Here is a 7,500-nt window from a genome sequence, read left to right as displayed (position 1 = left end):
GCACCTAGGACAACCATCATAAAATCTTTCTTGAACCAAGCCACAGAATAAGTGCCAAGGCATTCAAATGTGATGAATGTCAGGCGGACCAGGAGATTTCTTGGCAGTGCACGCCAAGTATTATCAGCCATCCATGCGATCAGTGGCTGCGACACAGCGCCAAGGCCGTTTGGAACGGGCAAGCGACCTTCAGATACCACAAGAACTGAGGAATCTGGCTACCCCGTTCCTACCAGAGAGCAGACCAAGCAACATCACTAAAGCCGGAGAGGAGATACTTGCTGCGTTATATGATCAGACAGTTGCTCACTTGAGGTACAAGATGTTCTGCACGAAAGTTGCAAGGGGGAGTTCCTGTTTATCATTGCACTGTCGTCCTCCACTCCTTGTTGCAGTCAATTACCACAGTCGTCGTGTATATCTCCAAGTGCAAAACTGGACATGAACCTCACGATTGTGACTGAAAGACAGCTGGAAGACCCTGTACTGCTGATCTTTCCTCACCCAGCCCCTTCCAAGCTGCTGTCAGTCACGGCGAACCTCAAGAGTGACCCAAAGCGCTATAGTTGTAAAATGCATGGTTGGGATTGCTCTTTTGTTTGTGGTGAATACCATGGGCTTGAACTTTCTAACGCTTCTGACTTGTGTACAGACGAGAATGACATAAACAATTTAAAGGGATACAAGGACCAGGATGTGCTTTATGTTTTGTCAGGCTGTAAGAAATGTGGCAACATATTTTGAGTATCTTGAGCAGAAAAAAATCAAGTTCAGAATTATACACACAGCAATCATAATATGTGTGCATTGCATTATTGTTCACAACAGAAACATCAAACAGTGGTCTTATAGAAAATTGCAAGTCTCCAGGTGTACTTGTGGAGACACGGACAACTTTCATAGATCGTTTCTAACCAACTCCGCTAACTGTTTCGCCAACACGTTATGTATGCCATTCTGCCTGTCCGTTCAATTCTAATTTAAAAAGAAACTAGAAACTGTACCAATCAAAACATCCTATGAACAACTTACATCAGAACAAAAAGAACTATGTGTAGTCGTATTTGCCTTTGCACACAGTCACGTCGTATTGTGGAAGCTGTGATTTTGATACATCCTTCACACTTACGACTAAACTGTGTACACAGAGTTGTTTACTTTAACTTGACAGACAAAATATCATTACTACTATCATTTCAACGCGTTCTTGGATACGAACCCGAAAACACTCATAAAAACATGGATTTTGCGGCCCGCAAAGAGCACACAAGGTTAGATGTTTGGGAGGAGACGCCAGTTTGACCTTGACCTGACCTTCTTTTGAAATGATTACTTATATTTACCTATATCATTATTACTATCATGTGAAAGCATTCTCGATGATAAACCCGAAAACATCCTTCAAAAACATGGATTTCGTGGCCTTTCAAAGATCACACAAGGTTGGATATGGCGTGACAAAAGGTAAGCTGGACATGACCTACTTTTGAAACGCTACCTTGTATTTTCTTATATCATTATTACCTATTATTCTATCAAAGCATTCTTCAATATAAATCCGAAAACATACTCGAAAAAAAAGGATTACTTTGCCTACAAAGAGCGAATACGGCTGGATGTTCGGGAGAAAAGGTAAGCTTGACCTTGACCTGACCTAGTTTTGAAACGGTGACGAATACGTTCCTAGATCTTTTTTATATTATAGCGGTAACATAGAGCTATCAAAACAACTTCACAAAGCAAATTTTGCAATTATTCTCTGGTTCCTATGGTTATAGTCGTAGGATAGCTGGATTAGAGTGGGAGATAATGGTGAGAGGGAAAGAGAGAGGGGAAGGGAGAGAGAGACAGATAGAGAGAGCCAGAGAGTGGTCTTGTGATCTTAGTTACCAAACGGAGACAAAGGTGATGTTAGTTTTCGCTTGTCAAACTGCCGTTATAATACCCGTTCTTTTTTTACCGACCCCCACTCCCCGCAACCCTCCCCATAGTCCCACCATCGTGTTCACCATTTCTCCCCCACCCCCTCTACCACCCCATTATAACGGTTCCCCAGGGGTGGGTTGCATGAGACGACTTAAGCTGGGCGGAAATGTGCTCAAAGTTGAGATGGTTGACTTTACGCCGAAAGCGCGAAAACCGGGATGCATGAGCGGTCTTACGTTCGTTGAGCACAGCGTTTCTTGCTTAACTTTGAGCCTGCTCCCCCCAGGCTTAAACGCTGAGCTTGGCAGAGATAATTTTTTAAAACCTTTTATCATTTGGTGCTATAATAGGTCGCACCAACGCGACGGAGTTAGACAACTTTCTTGTTTACTTCATCTGTGCCCGGCAACCAAAAGGTTTTTGTTTTTGTTTTCTTTAGGGTGAAATCATTTTTTATTTTTTTATTTGTTGAAATATGTATTTATGTATTTATTTATTCAATCATTAATATATTTATATTTTGTTGTCTTTTTTTTATTTGTTAGAAATCATCTTTTGTTACCTAATGCTGTCTCTAATAGTTATAAGTGTTTTATTATTTGATTTTTAAAATTTTATTTATTTAATCTTATTTATTTATTTATTATTTATTTTTTAATCTCACATTATATGACTTTGGTTTCTTTTCCTTTTATTTTGTTTTTACTTCATTTTTTGTTTTGATATAATTCGTGTTTTTTTGTAATTACTGTATTTTTATCTTCTTTTTGTATTTACTTTTTTAATTTGTGGTCGATGTTTACCTTTTCAGTAGAGAGCGATTCAAGATCAAGAAGACAATCTTTATTTTTCTTCTACTCGATCCAACATGCACAATGCACTAAATAGTACTATAACGCCGAACGCTCTACTTTGTACAACACACGGCATCTCCTGTGTTGGTATGAGCGCAACACAGACTATCTATCTCACTATGCACGGTGCAGTGGCGCCACCTGTATCTCTCAGTAGCGGAAGTGCAGGTAGGTGAGAGGGTGGTTGTCTGCGTGAAGAGGAAACACAGGTAATGACTTGTGATTTACCTGTCGGCTTCCATCCGTCAGGTGTGAGTCACTGCGCCATACTCACCTGAAAAATACACATATAATGTGTGAATCAGAGAGGTAGGTAGAGAAGGGCAGAGAGAGAGAGAGAGAGAGAGAGAGAGAGAGAGAGAGAGAGAGAGAGAGAGAGAGAGAGAGAGAGAGAGAGAGAGAGAGAGAGAGAGAGAGAGAGAGAGAGAGAGAGAGAGAGACTATGACAATGACAATGACAATTCTTTATTTTACGAGGGTAACAGAATAAGCATTGGTATACTTTTTTGCATCTGGCCCTCGCTCTAAAGAGGGACTAACTCTACTATAATAACTGCTACTACATACTTATATAATTAGTACAAACAGTATAAGTTTATGTACATAAGTGCATTATATGAAACATTGTAGTTTATAAATGTTCGAGAGAGAGAGAGAGAGAGAGAGAGAGAGAGAGAGAGAGAGAGAGAGAATTGAAAGAGAGAGAGAGAGAGAGAGAGAGAGAGAGAGAGAGAGAGAGAGAGAGAGGGAGAGAGAGAGAGAGAGAGAGAGAGAGAGAGAGAATTGAATTGAATTGAACTTTATTTAACAAGGATTAAGATTTAAGGCTACGCCTTTTTACATTTAGTTAAGTTTTGACTAAATGTTTTAACATAGAGGGGGAATCGAGACGAGGGTCGTGGTGTATGTGTGTGTGTGTGTGTGTCTGTGCGTGTGTGTGTGTGTAGAGCGATTCAGACCAAACTACAAGACCGATCTTTATGAAATTTGACATGAGAGTTCCTGGGAATGATATCCCCGGACGTGTTTTTCTTTTTTTCGATAAATACCTTTGATGACGTCATATCCGGCTTTTTGTAAAAGTTGAGGCGGCACTGTCACACCCTCATTTTTTAATCAAATTGATTGAAATTTTGGCCAAGCAATCTTCGACAAAGGCCGGACTTCGGTATTGCATTTTAGCTTGGTGGCTTAAAAATTAATTAATGACTTTGGTCATTAAAAATCTGAAAATTGTAAAAAAACATAATTTGTTTATAAAACGATCCAAATTTACGTTCATCTTATTCTTCATCATTTTCTGATTCCAAAAACATATAAATATGTTATATTCGGATTAAAAACAAGCTCTGAAAATTAAAAATATAAAAATTATGATCAAAATAAAATTTCCGAAATCGATTTAAAAACAATTTCATCTTATTCCTTGTGGGTTTCTGATTCCAAAAACATATAGAAGTGATATGTTTGGATTAAAAACACGCTCAGAAAGTTAAAAAGAATAGAGATAAAGAAAAGCGTGCTATCCTTCTCAGCGCAACTACTATCCCGCTCTTCTTGTCAATTTCACTGCCTTTGCATCGAACGGTGGACTGACGATGCTACGAGTATACGCTCTTGCTGTAAAAATGCAGTGAGTTCAGTTTCTTTCTGTTAGTTCGACAGCTTGACTAAATGTTGTAATTTCGCCTTACGCGACTTGTTTTACAATCTGTCATTGGGACGCACAGACACACAATGATAAAAATTAAAAATTAAAAATTAAAAAGTTAAAAAGTTTACCAACAAAAGGAGGTCGGAAAACCTCAGCACGTGATGATAAAGATGACGATGACGATGACGATGATGATGATGATGATGATGATGATGATGATGATGATGAAGATGAGGCATGAAGAGCATACATATGTGGTTATTCATAAAATCAAATGCATACTATGCAGGTAATTATAAGTACAAGCTGGTAGCAATCGAACATGTATAGCAATAGTACAACAAAAATATGTTCAGAATAGACAATGCACAGCATATCTTTGGCGTAATACTAAGTGTGGTAAATCAAAACGCGTTAAACTACTCTGACATAAGTGTTTTTTAACACATTTTTTTAAAACTTTTTAAAACTTTTTAATGAGAGAAAGAGAGAGAAAGAGAAAGAGAGAGAGAGAGAGAGAGAGAGAGAGAGAGAGAGAGAAAGAGAGAGAGAAAGAGAGAGAGAGAGAGAGAGAGAAAGAGAGAGAGAGAAAGAGAGAGAGAGAGAAAGATTAAGAGAGAGAGAGAGAGAGAGAGAGAGAGAGAGAAAGAGAGAGAGAGAGAGAGAGAGAGAGAAAGAGAGAGAGAGATAACTCAGAACTTTATTTCAAAAGGATAGAGGTTTTAGGCAAAGCTTATAACCGTACAAGCTGTCCCTTGTTAAAAAAAAGTTAAGGATCAGTTGAAAAAACGGATCTAATTATAAAAAAATTGCCAAAAAATTAAACATCGACATAATAATTAAAAGATAAATGTGTTTGAATTAGCAAATGAACAATGAGTCTTGACCTAGAATTTTGTTTGGCAGGCAGAGTTATTTCCCTTTGTGGGACTTCTCAAAAGCTTCTGCATTTTGGAAGAAAAAGGGTGTTTTTTATAGCCCCATGACATTTGCGGAACGCATGCCAGGGCAAAAAGTTGTGATGCACGTGCTACAACAGCGTCCTGGCTATGAACATCGCTCACCAGCTTGGTTGACACGCTGACACAATTACGCACAGTAGCAACATGCCCCCACGAAGAAAACTGAGCGATTTGGATAGAGGAAGGGCAATAGGATGGCCACACGATGGTGTTGCTGCCAGGCAAGTGGCCCAGAGGCTTGCAGTGGCTCCCTCTGTCATCATCAGACTAAAACAGAGATTCCAAGCAACTGGAAGAGTGCAGGAGCGACAACGTTCTGGTCGGCCCAGAGTCACCACACAAAGAGAGGATCGCTTCATTCAGAGGCAGGCCATGCAACAAAGATTGGCTACGGCAAACAACATTAGGCAACGCCTACAAGCTACCACCAACACTGTTGTTAGTGGTCAGACGATCCGAAACCGCTTCCACAACTTTGGCTTGCGTGCAAGGCGTCCAGTCCGAGGAACAACCCTGACTGCTAATCACCGAGCAGCTCGCCGAGCCTGGTGCACTCAACATGTGAGGTGGCAACGTCAGCAGTGGGCTAAGGTGTTGTTTACAGATGAGTCCCGCTTTTGCTTGGAACTTGCTGATGGTCGCATCCGAGTGTGGAGGCGTCGCGGAGAGCGCTTCGCAGAAGACGCTGTTCTGGAACAACAGCGTTTTGGCGGAGGCTCTGTGATGGTCTGGGGAGGGATCAGCACACGTCTAAGGACACCTCTGTACCATGTAGTGGGCAACTTGACCGGTGTCCGCTACCAGAATGAGATCCTGCAACCCCTGGTCGTTCCAGCCCTCCAAGCGATCGGCCCTCGTGCGATTCTTCAGGATGACAACGCACCTCCCCATCGCTCTGCAGCTGTAAACACCTTCATCCAGCAGGCCAGGGTCAACAGGATGATGTGGCCATCCAACAGCCCGGACCTGAACCCCATAGAGCACATGTGGGACGAGCTTTGTCGTCGGGTACAGCAACATCACCCTCCTCCTGCCAATCTGGGTCAACTGCTGCAATGGCTCCAGCAGGAGTGGAATGGAGTTCCCAGAGCATCCATATGCAACCTGATCCACTCCATGCGCCAACGATGTGTTGAATGCCTGGCACACAACGGAGGGCACACGCGTTATTGACACTGATTCACATTGTTGTGAATTCCATTTTCGAGGGCTGTCACGTTTGACACACTCTAGCTAAATTGTCGCTGCCGCGTTCGATCTTTGCTTTGTTTGTCATTACTCCTTTGTAGTTCAATTATATAATTTTTGAGTCACTTGAGAAAAAGTGACTCTATGTAATCGGTCAGTGTTAGTCTGTCCGGCCGGCCGGCCGTCCGTAGACACCACCTTAACGTTGGACTTTTCTCGGAAACTATCAAAGCGATCGGGCTCATATTTTGTTTAGTCGTGACCTCCAATGACCTCTACACTTTAACGATGGTTTCGTTGACCTTTGACCTTTTTCAAGGTCACAGGTCAGCGTCAAAGGAAAAATTAGACATTTTATATCTTTGACAAAGTTCATCGGATGTGATTGAAACTTTGTAGGATTATTCTTTACATCAAAGTATTTACATCTGTAGCCTTTTACGAACGTTATCAGAAAAACAAGGGAGATAACTAGCCTTTTCTGTTCGGCAACACACAACTTAACGTTGGGCTTTTCTCGGAAACTATAAAAGTGACCGGGCTCAAATTTTATGTGAACGTGACTCCCAGTGACCTCTACACTTTGACGTCTGCTTTGGTGACCTTTGACCTTTTTCAAGGTCACAGGTATGTCTTGAAGGAAAAAAATTGAAATATCATATCTCTGAAACTATTCATCGGATTTGATTCAAACTTTATAGGATTATTCTTTACATCAAATTATTTACATCTGTATTGTGTTGTGAATAGCAATTTCTTCCTGTCCATCTGATGCCTCATATAATATTCAGAACTGCGAAAGTGACTCGATCGAGCGTTTGCTCTTCTTGTTTTAAAAATGAAAGAATTCGGTCTTGTCTGTTTTGTGTGGCGTGCTTGTAAAAAAGTTATCCTTAACTTTTTTTTGAAGAGTGTA

The 7,500-nt window shown here is 40.9% G+C and overlaps 1 long non-coding RNA gene across 1 annotated transcript in view; it reads right to left on the bottom strand.

Moving 5' to 3' along the window:
* LOC138983346 (uncharacterized) overlaps window positions 1-7,500 on the bottom strand; it is a 15,219-nt gene that overhangs the window by 1,721 nt on the left and 5,998 nt on the right. Inside the window, exon 2 of the long non-coding RNA XR_011461090.1 lies at window positions 3,009-3,054. This is a non-coding gene — a long non-coding RNA (uncharacterized lncRNA). The remainder of the gene's footprint in view (window positions 1-3,008; window positions 3,055-7,500) is intronic.

The sequence above is a fragment of the Littorina saxatilis genome, linkage group LG12 (assembly GCF_037325665.1).
Source record: "Littorina saxatilis isolate snail1 linkage group LG12, US_GU_Lsax_2.0, whole genome shotgun sequence".
NCBI lineage: Eukaryota > Metazoa > Mollusca > Gastropoda > Littorinimorpha > Littorinidae > Littorina > Littorina saxatilis.
Note: the sequence above shows the minus strand (reverse complement) of the source record. Positions and strands in the feature narration are given on the sequence as shown.